Raw genomic sequence first — 18774 nt, 5'->3', positions numbered from 1 at the left:
ACTAGCCGGAGTTCTTTAACGTTCGATCGCAGCGTGTCAAGAGACCTGTAGCACTCTGCCTCCATCAAAATCACACTGCCATGGCTGTGATCGAGCCTGCGTCTTTCACCTCGGCAGTCAGGCACCATAACCGCAGTGCCACTGGCTAAAAGAGTTTGCAGCAAGTTAATGTGTGTGTACTTTGTAGTGCTTGGGTGATTATCTTACAATAAGGCATGCAGTGAAGAAAGCCATTATGTCAAAGTGCAAGCAAAGTGCACATTATTTTGATCCTCTGATATTGTTTGGTGCCTCATCATTTATGCGTGAAACTCCTTGTAACGAGGCTTGAAAACTGACAAGACCAGCAAGCCAATCTTCAAAACAGATCTCACTGTACAAAGAAAACACCTTAGTGCCACGCTTAGCCGGGAAGAGGATGGCTTTTGCCATGAGTCGTCTTAGGCAAATACTTTAGCAAGTAGTAGTAGTAGTAGTAGTATTTTTATTTACAGTAAGCCGGATACAGAGCTCACTGCAGGGGCAAAGGCCTAAAGGCGAACAGCCTGACAAAGGCCCTTGTCCCTCCGCAGTCCGTGACAGTGCAAAGCTTAGACATCAGCACTGACAAACAATATATATATTCAATACATTGGTTTCAAGCAACCTGAAATTGTAAACACAAAATTCAAACATAAATAGCATAAGAAGTTTACATAACACATTTTAAGAATTAGAGGTCACACTCGTTTAAATTCACAACTAAGCAATATCAATGAAACAACTCAAAAACATACACAAAATGCATGCGGATACAATGAATTCCGCTGTATACACTCGTATAATTGATATAGAAGTTTATGAACAATTTAAGCATTTGCAGAGGCATGAGACTCCGCATTACGTAGTTTCGATAGTGTAGACCGATGGTTATGAATAAGTTCTTTATTTGTTTCTTGAAAGTCGCACTACTAGCCCTAAAGTTCAATTGATCTGCAAGGGTATTTAAAACCTGAGGTACCTGGTAAGCAATACTTTGTTTTCCATATTGGGTTGTTGTTCTAGGAGCTCGTTTCTTTTGTTCTCGCAGACTGTAGTGTGTGTGTAATCTTGTTTTGTTTTTCTTTATTCACTTCCCCTTTATGTTACACCTCCTCCCCGCTGCCCAACGTCGCATGACCCCCTTCCCTCGCTCATGAGGCTCCTCCATTCCATCTGACCACGTCGCCTGTGATTTTACAAAACACACTGCAAAGGGAACCAGACAACACATGCACCACAGCTCCCTGTACCCCCCTCTCATGTCCCCAGTGTCCTAGCATCCCATCTCCACCACAGAGCTGTTCCTAGTAAGCTCTTAGTCCTAGTAATTAAACCATGAGTCCAACTGATACAGCTTACATTCTGTGGATATCTAAAGAACATTCGTGGCTTATTGGGCTAATCTTGAAGATCACACAGCTTAATTATCTACTTACAAATATGCGACAGCAAAGGTGTCGGTTGCAAGGGAGTGAAAATGTGCTTGGCCTTGCTCTCCCTTCTGCACACTTTTATTCTAAACACTGCATGTTTCATGCTGAAACGAATCCTTCATTAATGGACTTCCCAATTTCGATTGCAATGGTGGCAGATTCTCTCCGTGCACAGTCAGCCTGGCAGCAGCAAATGCTCATATTGGTGAGCAGCTGCCTGTGCTCTGATGCAGGCACTCCAACCTGACATTATAGTCCAACGGCAGCTTGGCTGTGCTGCTGTCTGGTTAGGCCAGCATGTAACAAGCTATGTCATTCCACAGCCTGATTTCCTGGACACTGTGTTTATCAGTTATACCATGAACCGGTCAGGATAGCAAGACCCTGGTAGACTGCATCAAGGTTCGCCAGTGCTAAGACTCGCTAGGATCCAGTAACAAGCCTGAAACATTTATTAATTCATATTTGGGGGATAGGGTGGTCATGGTCACGCATTATGTTCATGTATGTGTCTTTTGTATGTGTGTGTATATAATGTACACATGCGAAATCAGAAAAGTTTTGAGGACGTTAAACCTCCAACCTGGCTATGCTACTGAAGAAGACTCCAGCATAAGAAAGGGCTTCTTTGAGACTTCAACATGGCAGAGTCAAAGTGCAGTTTTAGCAAGTGCAGAACCTTCTGTGACCTGTTGCAGTGATTGATCAACCTGTGTCGGGTCAAATTGAGGCTTTCTTGCAAGATAACAAGATCACTTTCGTGCCAGCTATCCCAAGCTATGTATTTCTGTTCATTAGACCTAATGCTCTGTCCAGATGAATACAAGATAATTTTGGGACATTAAATCCCTACATTATAATTACATGTCGGTCTCAGTGAATGGGTGGTGGTCACTAGTGCCCTTTGCTTGGTTATGGAGTCTCTGTATGTGCTACAAGATCATCTAAAGGTAGCATATACGACAAATTAATTTGGATGGATGGATGGATGGATATGGCTGTACCCTTTAGATCGGGCGGTGGCTAGCGCCACCAAGCCGTAATACCTAATGAACCAAAAACTATATTTTTTTTCCTTAAAAAGTGAGTTTGAGGATTCGTACTTTGCAGTGAAGGGTTTAATCTTCACTCGTGCCTTGACTTTAGCCACCAATCAGATAACCTCCTTCTAGTTAAGTCTACCCGCTTAAAGTTTATTTTGCCCTCCCGGTCCCTAAACCCCAGTGCTTTGAAAAACTCTGCGCCATCATCCTGAACTATAGGGTGAAGGCCTTTACAGAACATTATCAAGTGTTCGGCAGTTTCTTCTTCCTCTCCACACGCACTGCATACTGTGTCTACCCCTTCGTATTTGGCCCGATATGTCTTGGTTCGCAGTACTCCCGTCCTGGCATCAAACAGTAGAGAACTACCCCGAGTATTATCATAGATCCTTTCCTTGGCAATTTCCTGCTTAAAAGTTTGATAGATCTCTAGTGCGGACTTCTTAATCATGCCCATTCTCCACGTCAGTCTCCGTTTCCTTCACTTTCTTCTTAACCGATAGTTCTTTTTGGTTTGGCCACCTGCTGTTTTCTAAGTATTTACCAGTCAACTTCCTGGTTCGCTTCCTCCATTTTGTGTCGACATTCTTCATGTACAAGTAGCTCAAAATCTTCCTAGCCCAATGCTCTTCCCCCATTTCTCTCAATCGTTTCTCAAATTTTATCTTGCTGCTAGCTTCCCTGCCCTCAAATGATGTCTATCCCATATCACCTTGTACTCCCTGATTTGGTGTATTCCCGTGAGCTCCTAAAGCAAGCCTATTTATTCCACGTTGCTTAATTTCTAATCTTGCTTGAACTTCTGATCTCATGCACAAGACCGCATTGCCAAACGTCAGCCCAGGAACCATGACCCCTTTCCATATTCCTCTCAAAACATCACACCTATTGTAATTCCACAGTGCCCTATTTTTCATGACTGCTGCATTCCTGTTACCTTTAGTCGTCACGTATATTTCGTGTTCCCTCAGATACTCGGTCCCATTGCTTATCCATAGGCCTAGATATTTGTATTTATCTGTTATCTCTAGCGTGACCTCCTGCATTCTAAGCGCACTACCTTCGTTGTCATTGAAAATCATTTGGTTAGATACGACAGCGCCCTCTGTTCAATATAGAAGGAACTGCTAGCACTGCATACAAAGTGGGTAGGTAGAGTAAAAGGGCTGCATGTGAAGTAATTCAGCAAAACAGCTGATGCGTTGGCTTGCAATATGGAAAAAACTACCGGAGACACACCAACAATTAGGTACTATATGGCTGCCAGTGTAGTGATATGGCAACAAGGAGCGTTAAGAAGAAAGCCTGATAGGTGGAGAGAATTTATACTTTGGACAGTAGCAATAAAGAAAGAAAAATGGCACTGAGTTAAGTACTGAAAGGGTAAGAACGATATAAGGTCAGAGAAGTTTTATGATTATTCAAGGGGGAGCGCTTAACTGCGTGAACCGAAGTCAGGTTGCCTCGGAATGTGTAGTTATTAAGCGAGATTCAGTAACAAAGAACAATGCACGTGCTGTGGGGAAGCTAAGAAAACTGCACAGCACATTCTGATTATTGATTTTTTTTTATTGATATGATATATAAGGAGATGTTGGCGCACCATTATGGCGCCGGCTACTGCTTAGCCGTTGATTGAAACTGGAACAAGTATCTTCAAGCAAAACATACAAAGCAGTGCATAGAAAATAGAAAACTCGGGCACAGATATGCAAAGACACACTTATACGCACATATCACAACATAATGGTAAGTAAATGTTCGAAAGTCAATGTAAGAGGTCTCTGGAAATGTCCCTCGTTAATATTCGGTCCACCAGCACAAAACAGTAGAGCACACGTCTGGTCCTTATAAAGATGCATTCGCTCGTATGTACATAATAGTCGACACGTCATTCATTTCACAACACACACGTGATGGGTGTCACATGATACTGTACACAAGTGCATGTGTTACAAATAAAAGTTTGTTCTTTGTTAATACTTGTCAGCAATCCCGCTGTCTTATAAAAAACGTGTTAATGCTTTTAAAGCGTGGGACTGTAAAACTCCAGTTGGCCACGTGCCCAGAAGTTTTTTCATGCTAAATGGTCTGCGGTCCAGTGCGAACAGTTCGGACTGAAGACGGCGTCTCGGCGTGTCATGATGTGGACAGTCTATGAGAAGGTGACAGACGTCTTCATCTATAAATCCACATTCGCGTTCGGGAGCTTCAGCTCTGCCGATTCTGTGCAAAAAATGTTTTATGTATGCGGTGCCTAGCCTCAATCGGTGAATTAGAGTTTCCATCCTTCTATCTAATGCCAGCGTAATTTTGAATTCAATAAATGGATCGATGTGATATAAATCGCAGCTCTTTGTACTTTGGTCAAACCAAGCAGTTTTGCTTATTCTGAAAGTTGTATTCTTTATAATACTACGCAATTCATTTTTCGAAATTGGTAAATAAACAGTAACGTCTTTACGATGTGCCTGTCGTGCTGCTTCATCGGCAGCTGTGTTTCCAGGAATGTTGCAATGGCCAGGTATCCACTGGAATTTGATCTCATGTTGCGCCTTCTTTGCTTTGGTGAGCTTCTTCAGCGTTTCGTATGTCATACTATCACTTATTACTGTCCTGTTTGTACTGGAGAGTGATCTTAATGCGGCCTGTGAGTCACTGAAAAGTACCCATGTTCTAGCGTCTGCTACCGAGTTTATAAACTTTAGAGCATACAGAATAGCGAAGAGCTCAGATGTAGTAGATGACGTCATGGGACATAATTTAAACGATTCCTGAATATTGAGCTGTAGTATGATAAATGCCGATGTTGAAGACGTTGTAGTACTTGAGCCATCTGTGTAAATATGTATGTACTCTGGATACCGCATGTGTATCTGATAAAGCGCTAGTTGTTGAGTAGCTTGGATGAACATGTCTCTCTTTCTGATAATGCCATCCACTGAGAATTCAATGCTTGGTATTACAAGCAGCCATGGAGGATAGTCCATTTCAGAGCTCCAAAATTAATTTCTGGATAATATATGTACATTACTCTGTACATCGTTATGAGCATTGCTTTTATCTCTTAGTAAAATCTCCAGTGCCAATGGGTGGTCCTTGTGTTGCGTCTGTAAGCGAAAAAAATGGCGGCATGTTTCAATTGTTCTCATGACTGGAAAGGGTGGTTGTCGAGTCTCTGCTATGACAAGGCTGCTGGAAGTCGCTCGTAGAACACCTAGGCAGACCCGCAGTCCCCTAGCTAATAGTCTTTGAAGTCGCTCCTCTGAAGTGCGGGAAAGGCCGTGTAACACTGCTGCAGAATATGCAACTTTTTGTCGTATCAAAGCATTGTGAACAGCGAGCATGGATGATACAGATCCGCCCCATGATGTCCCAGCAATTCTGCGGAGTATATTCACTGGCGTATTCACCTCGTTTTTTAGTTTCTTTATGTGAGGTGCCCATGATAGCTGCCTATCAAGTATTACTCCGAGAAACCGATGCTGTGTCAGCATCATTAGTGGTTCTTCTTCTAAATTGAGATTGAAGTTCTTTAACTTCTTACGGGTGAAGGGCAATACAGCTGTCTTTGCGTGCGATAGAATCATTCCTCTTTCTTTTAAAAAGTTGTTGATAATATTTACTTCGTCTTGCAATGCAATCTGAATTAATCGTATGTCTGTGCCAGATGCCCAAATGCACACATCATCTGCATATAAGGAGTATTTCAACCTGGAAGGCAGTCTTTTAGCTAAATCAGCCATAACACAGTTGAAAAGAAGAGGGCTTAGTACGCTTCCTTGTGGCACTCCCTGTCTGACGTCGTGTTCTGCACTTTTTCCTTCGCTCGTCTGAATGAATATTTTACGACCTGATAAAAATTTGGATACCCAACGCAAAGACCTGCCGGACAGTCCGAGTTCCAACATACTCAGCAGAACATGAGTGTGACTGACTGTGTCAAATGCCCTTTTGATGTCCAAGAACACTGCGACCGTCAAACTACCACAGGCGCGTTCATGCTCCACATACGTTGCTAAGTCCAGTATTGCATCCATTGTGCATCTTTGTTTCCTAAAACTTGTCAAGTAGTTGGAGAATACACCAGTTCTGTTGCACCACCATTGAAGTCGCGCATCAATCATTTTTTCCATTACCTTACATAGACAGCTTTTCAGACTGATTGGACGGAAGGATTCAAGGTTCAAGGGCACCTTAGCTTGTTTTAAGATCGGAATGATGCGAGCAGACTTCCAAGACTCGGGTACAACTTCTTGCGTCCATAGATTATTGTAAATATCTAAGAGAATAGTTGTGCCTGTGGGCCCAAGGTTCTTTAGCATATTGTACGTAATATTGTCCGGTCCAGAGGCCGATTTTTGACGACATGATGCTATCGCACAATGCAGCTCCCTTAAAGTAAATACAGGGTCTAGTTGAGGATGCTGGGCCCAAAAGCAAGCATTAATTTTCTGGCTGGCTAACGCGACAGAATTATCAAATAAGGCACATTGTGATGCGGCGGGCCTACTGATAAGTTGACAAAATTCATCTGCTACCACAGCTTCCAGTTTGTCCAAGGCTACAGCAAGAGCACGAAATGGGAAGCTCTGTGATACAGGGCCACTAAGTGCTCGAATTACAAGCCAAATTCTTGGAACAGGTGTATGGGGAGAGAGCGTGCCACAGAAATCACGCCAGCGTCGTTTACCTAAGTTTTCTAGCCGTCTGCGCATTACACTGTGGATTTTCTGTGCATTTTTGTATGCTTCTAAACTTCCGCTGCGTCGATATGCCCTTTCCGAACGTCGTCTGATAGCTCTTAGATGTTCATACTCTCCATCGACTGCAGCATAGTCTTTTGGAATTAGGACTTTCTTTGTACATTTATTCGCATTATCTTCCAGAAATTCAGTAAAGCTTTCAACTGTCGTGAGTTCACTATTTTGGTTTGTTAGGTGGTACCAAAAAGCTTTCCAGTTCGTCAGTTTGCCGTAGCGTCTGGTGTCGTCTTTTTGCAAGTAGGGGTGATTTATTAGAATGGGAAAACGGTCACTCCCACGTGGTTCTACATCCGTTGTCCATACCACACCATTCACTAGATCTTGGGAACACAAGATTACATCTATGCAACTCGAGTAATTATGCCCTCGGAGAAAAGTTCTGATTAAATGCGGAGATACTCGTATCCATGCCGGTACACCTGTGTGCATGAGTCTACAGAATAAGCTTTGGGTTATAGGGACAACAAGTAATGAAAAGCTGCATGCACATGTCCCAGATAGATAAAACTGTAAAAGGCAATCGTCATACAGAATTTAGGAAACTCTGTGCTTATACATGGTGGACGAAAATTAGAAGTGTTGATTCACAGATTCATTTTCTCTACTGGCACAGAGAGAAACAAACAAAGAAAGAAAGAAAAAGCTTTATAGAGTTTCAGCAGTTCACGCCCTAGCGAGCATTTGGCGATTCCCACTTCGCGACCGCCAAAGGACAAAAATACATAACAATAAAAGCACATCATGCAGATGTGAGGGTAGGACCTGGGTTAAGAATTCGTTCTCTTTTTATGCTTAGATCTATACAATTGAAGTAGCAAGGCACTGGGCAAACCTAATATTCAGGAACTACTCAACGTAAGATGGATGCACAACTTTGCCGAAGGAACAGCGTCGTCATACGCACGTTGCTGATCAAAGAATAGCCGATAATGAGGCACTTTCATAATTAATTGTTCCTTGTTGCTAGAGAACCACAAGCATTCATTTGGCACAGTGACGAGATGGCACACACACGTACGTAGCTACCGTGCCCGACGTCCACGATGACGCTCCGTTTAACCTCTCTGAATGAATATTTTCGTATTGCAGACAGCCGTGTTTTACGTAAACACGCGAGTTACATAATCAGCGTATTCGGCACGCTAAGGCACCACACACACACACACACACACAAAATGCCTACACCAGTGCTACACAACATACCGAGATATATCTATGAATCTACCGTTAGCAATAACTCTAAGAGAAGTAGCATGTTGCGCCACCACCAGTCAGCAAAATGAAACTTGACGTTCAACTTGCTAAAACACAACTGAATCGCACAACTTTTTAACATTTTTAGACTTTATTTGTTAAAAACACAACCCGATTAGTTAAAGAAAATGTGTCAAATACACATATCTAAAGAAAGAACTTAAGTACAAGAAGTGTGAATGTACAATTATTGCAAACTTTGTCAAATGAAGCCGTGCGTCACGGGATATTTTAGGCGCGTCCGAATGGATGGGATCACCAAGCACAACCGTTTCAAGGCATACTTACCTGGTGCCGGGATTACCGTGATCAACTAGGCGGTGTCCCCAGAAAGAGGCGCGGGCATTGCACTGCGCTCGTGCTGACTTCTGCCACTACCCCAAACTGGGGCAGATGGGGCATGCAATTTTTGGTAGTGGGGGACTGCGTTCGCGCTATCCCCCTACAAAGAATTCTAAAATTAGAACTTGAATGTAGCTTTGGCGCACAGTGCCGCTGGAGTAGCGAGCTGCTGTTCGTAGTGTTGGTGTCATTTTGATATTTACCAATTGCGATGTGCTAAAGTCGTCTGAGATGAAGTATGCGCCGTCGCGAATACAAGGGAAGGTGTATGAGGGGGAATCATGGAGTAATAAAGTCACAGTTTCGCCAAAAGGGCGAAGAATTAACATATTCTAATGTTTTACGAAGCGAGGCTAGCATTTTTAGGAGCAATATTGCGCATGCTAAGTAACCAAGTTTCCTGCGGCACGGCCTCAGTAGATGACCACAACAAGGCTCCTGCGTAGTGACGGCATTGATGAGAAGCGCTTCCATACGCAGCGCATGGTGGTAGTCGTGTGTCGCCGCTGGTGGCAGTTTGTTGTGTAGAAGTGTGAAGGGCAGATAACGTAAGAGGTAAAACGGCTGCAGTCGACGATAGATTATGCACTGATGTCACACGGGGTGTATGATACAACGTTACTAGATTACCTCAGTTTGCAAACTCCGCCGGGATGTGGCAGCGAAACGCGGCCCCCTTCGTTTCCCGCTCTCTAGGTGGCGCTTCCGACGCCATTTGACCGGTCGCCGCATCGTAACGGAGCCTTCGCGCAATGTTAAACGGAATTTACGCGGTTAATTTTGTGCAATGGGAGTTATTTCCCGAGAGGGTGAGCGAAGGTTATTACGAGTGTGCAAGTAAATCACCAGTTGAGCCGCTAAGGCGATGCCACACGGCAGAGACGTGAACGCGATGCCCGAATCTTGCGGGACTTCTGTTCATACAGCTCTTTTGCGTTCCTGTTCTTTAAAATTCGATTACCTATGTAAAAAAAACCATTGACAGTGGGCCACAGCATTAAGTCTAAATGTATCCGATCTCGGTATAGCCCGTCGCCACAGTTGAAGGCGCACCTCGTCAGCGGGAGGCTTGAAAAAATGTCTCTTTTCGGCCGCGGATTTCGTCGAATCGTACCCACTTCGGCAACCAGTCACAAAGCAGCGAGGCATGTTTTCTCACACTCAAGAACCGTCACATGACACATGTGAGCTGTGTAGCTCACAGGGAAAGCGATGACTGAGTTGAAGACATTAAAAAACACCCGGCACCATGCAGATCACGCCAACGCTGACAGCGTCGGTGCCACGCCGGGCACCACGTTGATCGCTACCGTAGTAAGTTGCAGCCAGAGCACACACTACGCGAGTTACGTCGAAATAAATCTTGCTGGGACTCAGTGACAGCGATGACTACGAAGCGTTTAGAAAAAATTTATTGCCACAAACGTCAATAACACTGACTACGAAGCACACTTGAAAGCAACAAAGCAGCACCCGGCATAAGAACACAACTGCAGTAACTCCGCCGGCGTGGGTCCGGGCACCGCCGAGAGGGGGCGCGCTTGCGGCTTTTTGACCGGTACAGGGAAGGGTGACACTCGCGGCGCCGCAGTTTGCAAACTGAAAAAAGTATCTAATAGTAACGTTGGTATGATAGGCTCAGAGGAATGCACATAGATGAATGTGGCTCCAGAAGTCTGGGTAGTAATTACAAACGTATCACGCTAAGTTTTGGTAGAGGAATGAAAGTGGGAAGGAGGCAAGATGAGCAACTACAGGGAAATATTCATTCAGAAAGGCAAATAGAAATATGTATTTACTAAATAAATTGAGAAAGTAATCGCTGAGGATATATGTAGGGTTCAACGTCCCAAAACCACCACGATAGGATTTTGAGAGACGCCGTAGTGAAGGACTCCGGAAATTTCGACCACCTGGGGTTCTTTAAAGTGCACCCAAATCTGAGCACACGGGCCTGCAACATTTTCGCCTCCATCGGAAATGCAGCCGCTGCCCGCGACCTGAATCACTGAGAATAATAAAACAGTGTGGACGAACACGAATCTAATTACACTGCTTGAGTTGAAGTTGCTAAGGCACGTGACAAGTCACCCCGGAAAAGTAGACACAAACAAAAGAGTTGGTGGGATGAGGAAGTTAAGAGAGCGATAGGAAAATGTCAGGAAGGCTCTAGAGAACACAGACATATGCCGGGGCTTAGAATTTTTCACTCACGTGGTCTCCCTACTCGTCGCCTTCTCATCTGCCCTCCGGTAGCGCGGCGCATTCCAGTGGCAAGTTGAGAGGCCCTACTCTCGGTTCTCTGCCCCCCACTGCTCAGTGCCCTGCCCCTCTACTAGGGTACCTCTACTCCTGTTCTCTCAATGGAATTCGCCATAAGCAGCAGAGTGAACCGACAGATATGATGTTGAAAGAAAATGGGATGTCTTTCTAAGCTATAGAAGGGAAGCATCCCTTCTGATCAATGAAAATATCAGAAAAAGGTCTTCTTTTTGTTATTGTTCTCCTAATGCCCGTGGTGCATACACATTGTGGGGGATTGGCCAAGAATTTAGTGGTTTTATAAATTATTGCACAGTTCTAGAGTAATGGAGATTTTATAATAGAAAGATTACCGATGACCTAGGAAATTGTGGTGCTTGATCTAAAGCATATATTTATTTAATTAAACAAAAAAGTGTATTCTTAAATTAGAGCAATACTATGAATTTTAATATGTTGTAGACACGTTACGATAATAATACACATTGATATTGTGCTAATGGCTGACAACAAGGAAGATTTGCAAGCATTGATAGACATCTGCGGTAATAAGCGAGATTGGTTAGATTTGAGATTCAGTAATGAAAAATCAGCAGTCATGATTTTTAACGATAATGAAAGTATTGAACTGGAGGTCAAGCTAGAGATAATGGATAAATACAAATATCTCGGCGTATGGACAAGCAATGGGGCCGAGTACCTAAGGGAACACGAAATATACGCGACGACTAAAGGTAACAGGAATGCAGCGGTGATTAAAGTTAGGGCACTGTGGAATTACAATAAATACGATGTTGTGAGAAGAATTTGGAAAGGGGTCGTGGTTACGTTCGGCAATGCGGTCTTATGCATGAGAGCAGAGGTTTAAGCAAGATTAGAAATTAAGCAACGTGGAATAGGTATAGGCTTGCTTTAATACACTAAATCAGGGAATACAAGGCGACATGGGATGAACATATCATATTCAAGGGCATGGAAGCTTTGACAGCAATATAAAATTTGAGAATGTGATTGAGAAAAATATGGGAGGAGCGTTGGACGAGGAAGGGTTTCAGCTATTTGTAGGGAGGTTTTCACCTATTGATAAATGAGAAATGTCGATACAAGATGGATGAAACGAGCCATAAATTGACAGGTAATACTTAAAAAACAGCAGGGGGCCAAACCAAGACGAACTATCAGTTAAGACGTAAGTTGTAAGAAACGGAGATTGACAAGTGGAGAATAGGCATTATTTAGAAGTCGGCTCTAGAGATCTATCGAACTTTTAAGCAGGAAATTGCCATGGAAAAAATCAATGATAATTCTCGGGGTAGTTCTCTTCTGCTTGAGGCCAGGACGTATTGTGAACTGAGACTTATCAGGCCTGATACGGGTAGACATGGTAAGCAGTGCATGTGGAGAGGGCGAGGAAACTGCCGAACACTTGATGATGATCTGTAAAGGGCTTGAGGAAGATGGCGCAGAGTTTTTCAAAGCACCAGGGCAACTGGGGTTTAGGGACGCGACATTACATTCCAGCACCGTTGCATGGATTGGTGTGGCTGTACCCTTTAGATCGGGCGACGGCTAATGCCACCTAGCCGTAATACTTAGTGAACCACCAACTAGATTTATCTTTTTTTTTCCTTCAAATAGTGAAGTATAGGACTGGTACTTTGCAGTGAATGGTTTGATTTTCACTCGTGCCTTGACTTTAGCCACCAATCAGATAACTGCCTTCTAGTTAATTCTACCCGCTTAAAGTCTATTTTGCACTCCATGTCTCAAAACTCCAGTGCTTTGAGAAACTCCGCGCCATCATCCTGAACTATAGGGTGAAGCCCTTTACAGAACATTATCAAGTGTTCGGCAGTTTCCTCTTCCTCTCCACACGCAATGCATACCGTGTCTACGCCTTCGTATTTGGCCCGATATGTCTTGGTTCGCAATACCCCTGCCCTGGACTCGAACAGTAGAGAACTGCCTCGAGTATTATCATAGATCCTTTCCTTGGCAATTTCCTGCTTAAAAGTTTGATAGATCTCTAGTGCGGACATCTTAATCATGCCAATTCTCCATTGTCAGTCTCCATTTCCTTCACCTTCTTCTTAACTGATAGTTCTTTTTGGTTTGGCCCTCTCCTGTTTTCTAAGTATTTACCCGTCAATTTTCTAGTTCGCTTCTTCCATTTTGTATTGACATTCTTCATGTACATGTAGCTGAAAACCTTCCTAGCCCAACGCTCCTCCCTCATTTCTCTCAATCGCTTCTCAAATTTTATCTTGCTGCTAGCTTCCCTGCCCTCAAATGATGTCCATCCCATATCACCTTGTACTCCTTGATTTGGTGTATTCCCATGAGCTCTTAAAGCAAGCCTACCTATTTCACATTGCTTAATTTCTAATCTTGCTTGAACTTCTGATCTCATGCACAAGACCGCATTGCTGAACGTCAGACCCAGAACCATGACTCCTTTCCATATTCCTCTCACAACATCACACCTATTGTAATTCCACAGTGCCCTATTTTTCATCACTGCTGCATTCCTGTTACCTTTAGTCGTTACGTATATTTCGCGTTCTCTTAGGTACTCGGTCCCATTGCTATCCATACACCCAGATATTTGTATTTACCTGTTATCCCTAGCGTGACCTCCTGTATTCAAAGCTCACTGCCTTCATTATCATTAAAAATCATAACTGCTGATTTTTCCTTACTGAATCTGAAATCTAACCTATCTCCCTCATTACCACAGATGTCCATCAATCTTCGCAAATCTTCTCTGTTGTCGGCCATTAGCACTATATCATTTGCGTACATCAATGCTGGTAGTGCCTGTTCAATGAGTTTTCCTTGTTTGACGAAAGAGAGGTTGAGGCCAAGTCTACTTCCCTCTAATTTGGCCTCTAATCCTTGTAGGTACATCATGAATAATAAGGGTGACAGGGGGCACCCCTGCCTAAGCCCCCTTTTTACCTCTGTGGGCTTGGATACCTGATTTTCCCACCTTATAGCTACCTTGTTATTTTTGTAGATATCCTTCAAAAGATTAGTGACTCCATCTTCCACACCTAGTGTGTCCAGTATTTCCCACAAGTCCTCTTGAACCACGTTATCGTATGCTCCCTTGATATCTAAAAATGCTAGCCTCAGGGGCCTGTGTTCCTTTTCTGCTATTTCAATGCACTGCATCAGTGAGAACAGATTGTCTTCCAACCTTCTGTGTTTTCGAAATCCATTCTGCAGTTCTCCTGGCACCCCCTCGTTCTCTATCCTTCCCTGCAGTCTTTCCTTTCTAATCTGCATTACAGCCTGTAGACCACAGATGTCACTGTTATAGGATGGTAGTTGTTTAAGTCAGCTTTGTCCCCCTTTCCTTCATAGATCATGCTCATCCTGCTAAGTTTCCATCCATAGGGGACTTCACCATCAATTATTGTTTTGCTCACTGCCTCTCTCAAAGTCTGTTTAGTCTTCGGACCTAATGTCTTTATCAGCATAATTGGAATGCCATCTGGGCCTGTTGATGTACTGCTAGGAACCCTCTGCTCAGCCCTTTCTCACTCTCGTTGTGAAAATGGAGCCATTGCGCTACTTTATCCATCCTCGTCTATTGTGGTGCATAAGGCACTTCTTTGTTGAAACTTTTCTGTCACCTTTGTTCTTATATATTCAAAAGCTTCGCCCCCTTCCAGCCTAGCACCTTGAGCTGTAGTTATAAGCCTCTGTTCTAGGCTTGTCTCATTTCTTAGCGAGTTTAGATGGTTACAAAACTTCGCAGCTGCCTTTCTCTCCTTTTTATGTACTTCTGCCAGCCACTGAGCCCCCTTTCTTCTAATCTTTTCATTGGTCAGAAGGGATACCTCCCTTCTACAGCTTAGAAAGATGTCCCATTTTCTTTCAAGATCAGCTGTCGATTCACTCTGCTGCTTATGGCGAATTCCATTGAGAGAACAGGAGTAGAGGTACCCTAGTAGAGGGGCAGGGCACTGAGCAGTGGGGGGCAGAGCACCGAGAGCAGGGCCTTTCAACTTGCCACTGGAATGCGCCGCGCTACCGGAGGGCAGGTGAGAAGGTGACGAGTAGGGAGACCATGTGACTGAAAAATTCTAAGCCCCGGCATATGTCTGTGTTCTCTAGAGCCTTCCTGACATTTTCCTATCGCTCTCTTAACTTCCTCATCCCACCAACTCTTTTGTTTGTGTCTACTTTTCCGGGGTGACTTGTCACGTGCCTTAGCAACTTCAACTCAAGCAGTGTAATTAGATTCGTGTTCGTCCACACTGTTTTATTATTCTCAGTGATTCAGGTCGCGGGCAGCGGCTGCATTTCCGATGGAGGCGAAAATGTTGCAGGCCCGTGTGCTCAGATTTGGGTGCACTTTAAAGAACCCCAGGTGGTCGAAATTTCCGGAGTCCTTCACTACGGCGTCTCTCAAAATCCTATCGTGGTGGTTTTGGGACGTTGAACCCTACATATATCCTCAGCGATTACTTTCTCAATTTATTTAGTAAATACATATTTCTATTTGCCTTTCTGAATGAATATTTCCCTGTAGTTGCTCATCTTGCCTCCTTCCCACTTTCATTCCTCTACCAAAACTTAGCGTGATACGTTTGTAATTACTACCCAGACTTCTGGAGCCACATTCATCTATGTGCATTCCTCTGAGCCTATCATACCAACGTTACTATTAGATACTTTTTTCAGTTTGCAAACTGCGGCGCCGCGAGTGTCACCCTTCCCTGTACCGGTCAAAAAGCCGCAAGCGCGCCCCCTCTCGGCGGTGCCCGGACCCACGCCGGCGGAGTTACTGCAGTTGTGTTCTTATGCCGGGTGCTGCTTTGTTGCTTTCAAGTGTGCTTCGTAGTCAGTGTTATTGACGTTTGTGGCAATAAATTTTTTCTAAACGCTTCGTAGTCATCGCTGTCACTGAGTCCCAGCAAGATTTATTTCGACGTAACTCGCGTAGTGTGTGCTCTGGCTGCAACTTACTACGGTAGCGATCAACGTGGTGCCCGGCGTGGCACCGACGCTGTCAGCGTTGGCGTGATCTGCATGGTGCCGGGTGTTTTTTAATGTCTTCAACTCAGTCATCGCTTTCCCTGTGAGCTACACAGCTCACATGTGTCATGTGACGGTTCTTGAGTGTGAGAAAACATGCCTCGCTGCTTTGTGACTGGTTGCCGAAGTGGGTACGATTCGACGAAATCCGCGGCCGAAAAGAGACATTTTTTCAAGCCTCCCGCTGACGAGGTGCGCCTTCAACTGTGGCGACGGGCTATACCGAGATCGGATACATTTAGACTTAATGCTGTGGCCCACTGTCAATGGTTTTTTTTACATAGGTAATCGAATTTTAAAGAACAGGAACGCAAAAGAGCTGTATGAACAGAAGTCCCGCAAGATTCGGGCATCGCGTTCACGTCTCTGCCGTGTGGCATCGCCTTAGCGGCTCAACTGGTGATTTACTTGCACACTCGTAATAACCTTCGCTCACCCTCTCGGGAAATAACTCCCATTGCACAAAATTAACCGCGTAAATTCCGTTTAACATTGCGCGAAGGCTCCGTTACGATGCGGCGACCGGTCAAATGGCGTCGGAAGCGCCACCTAGAGAGCGGGAAACGAAGGGGGCCGCGTTTCGCTGCCACATCCCGGCGGAGTTTGCAAACTGAGGTAATCTAGTAACGTTGTATCATACACCCCGTGTGACATCAGTGCATAATCTATCGTCGACTGCAGCCGTTTTACCTCTTACGTTATCTGCCCTTCACACTTCTACACAACAAACTGCCACCAGCGGCGACACACGACTACCACCATGCGCTGCGTATGGAAGCGCTTCTCATCAATGCCGTCACTACGCAGGAGCCTTGTTGTGGTCATCTACTGAGGCCGTGCCGCAGGAAACTTGGTTACTTAGCATGCGCAATATTGCTCCTAAAAATGCTAGCCTCGCTTCGTAAAACATTAGAATATGTTAATTCTTCGCCCTTTTGGCGAAACTGTGACTTTATTACTCCATGATTCCCCCTCATACACCTTCCCTTGTATTCGCGACGGCGCATACTTCATCTCAGACGACTTTAGCACATCGCAATTGGTAAATATCAAAATGACACCAACACTACGAACAGCAGCTCGCTACTCCAGCGGCACTGTGCGCCAAAGCTACATTCAAGTTCTAATTTTAGAATTCTTTGTAGGGGGATAGCGCGAACGCAGTCCCCCACTACCAAAAATTGCATGCCCCATCTGCCCCAGTTTGGGGTAGTGGCAGAAGTCAGCACGAGCGCAGTGCAATGCCCGCGCCTCTTTCTGGGGACACCGCCTAGTTGATCACGGTAATCCCGGCACCAGGTAAGTATGCCTTGAAACGGTTGTGCTTGGTGATCCCATCCATTCGGACGCGCCTAAAATATCCCGTGACGCACGGCTTCATTTGACAAAGTTTGCAATAATTGTACATTCACACTTCTTGTACTTAAGTTCTTTCTTTAGATATGTGTATTTGACACATTTTCTTTAACTAATCGGGTTGTGTTTTTAACAAATAAAGTCTAAAAATGTTAAAAAGTTGTGCGATTCAGTTGTGTTTTAGCAAGTTGAACGTCAAGTTTCATTTTGCTGACTGGTGGTGGCGCAACATGCTACTTCTCTTAGAGTTATTGCTAACGGTAGATTCATAGATATATCTCGGTATGTTGTGTAGCACTGGTGTAGGCATTTTGTGTGTGTGTGTGTGTGTGTGGTGCCTTAGCGTGCCGAATACGCTGATTATGTAACTCGCGTGTTTACGTAAAACACGGCTGTCTGCAATACGAAAATATTCATTCAGAGAGGTTAAACGGAGCGTCATCGTGGACGTCGGGCACGGTAGCTACGTACGTGTGTGTGCCATCTCGTCACTGTGCCAAATGAATGCTTGTGGTTCTCTAGCAACAAGGAACAATTAATTATGAAAGTGCCTCATTATCGGCTATTCTTTGATCAGCAACGTGCGTATGACGACGCTGTTCCTTCGGCAAAGTTGTGCATCCATCTTACGTTGAGTAGTTCCTGAATATTAGGTTTGCCCAGTGCCTTGCTACTTCAATTGTATAGATCTAAGCATAAAAAGAGAACGAATTCTTAACCCAGGTCCTACCCTCACATCTGCATGATGTGCTTTTATTGTTATGTATTTTTGTCCTTTGGCGGTCGCGAAGTGGGAATCGCCAAATGCTCGCTAGGGCGTGAACTGCTGAAACTCTATAAAGCTTTTTCTTTCTTTCTTTGTTTGTTTCTCTCTGTGCCAGTAGAGAAAATGAATCTGTGAATCAACACTTCTAATTTTCGTCCACCATGTATAAGCACAGAGTTTCCTAAATTCTGTATGACGATTGCCTTTTACAGTTTTATCTATCTGGGACATGTGCATGCAGCTTTTCATTACTTGTTGTCCCTATAACCCAAAGCTTATTCTGTAGACTCATGCACACAGGTGTACCGGCATGGATACGAGTATCTCCGCATTTAATCAGAACTTTTCTCCGAGGGCATAATTACTCGAGTTGCATAGATGTAATCTTGTGTTCCCAAGATCTAGTGAATGGTGTGGTATGGACAACGGATGTAGAACCACGTGGGAGTGACCGTTTTCCCATTCTAATAAATCACCCCTACTTG

At 44.2% G+C, this 18774-nt stretch overlaps 2 non-coding genes across 2 annotated transcripts; one reads left to right on the top strand and one right to left on the bottom strand.

Annotated features, from left to right (window-relative positions):
• The first annotated feature begins 8797 nt into the window (after nt 1-8797).
• Nucleotides 8798-8961, top strand: LOC119180456 (U1 spliceosomal RNA). The gene has a single exon (XR_005111045.1). It is a non-coding gene; the product is annotated as a U1 spliceosomal RNA (small nuclear RNA).
• An 8349-nt stretch (nt 8962-17310) lies between these two features.
• Nucleotides 17311-17474, bottom strand: LOC119180455 (U1 spliceosomal RNA). Its single transcript, XR_005111044.1, has one exon. It is a non-coding gene; the product is annotated as a U1 spliceosomal RNA (small nuclear RNA).
• Between the last annotated feature and the right edge of the window lie 1300 nt (nt 17475-18774).

Source organism: Rhipicephalus microplus, chromosome 7 (genome assembly GCF_043290135.1).
Source record: "Rhipicephalus microplus isolate Deutch F79 chromosome 7, USDA_Rmic, whole genome shotgun sequence".
Classification (NCBI taxonomy): Eukaryota; Metazoa; Arthropoda; class Arachnida; order Ixodida; family Ixodidae; genus Rhipicephalus; species Rhipicephalus microplus.
The sequence above is the reverse complement of the archived record's forward strand: the minus strand, read 5'-3'. Positions and strand labels throughout refer to the sequence as shown.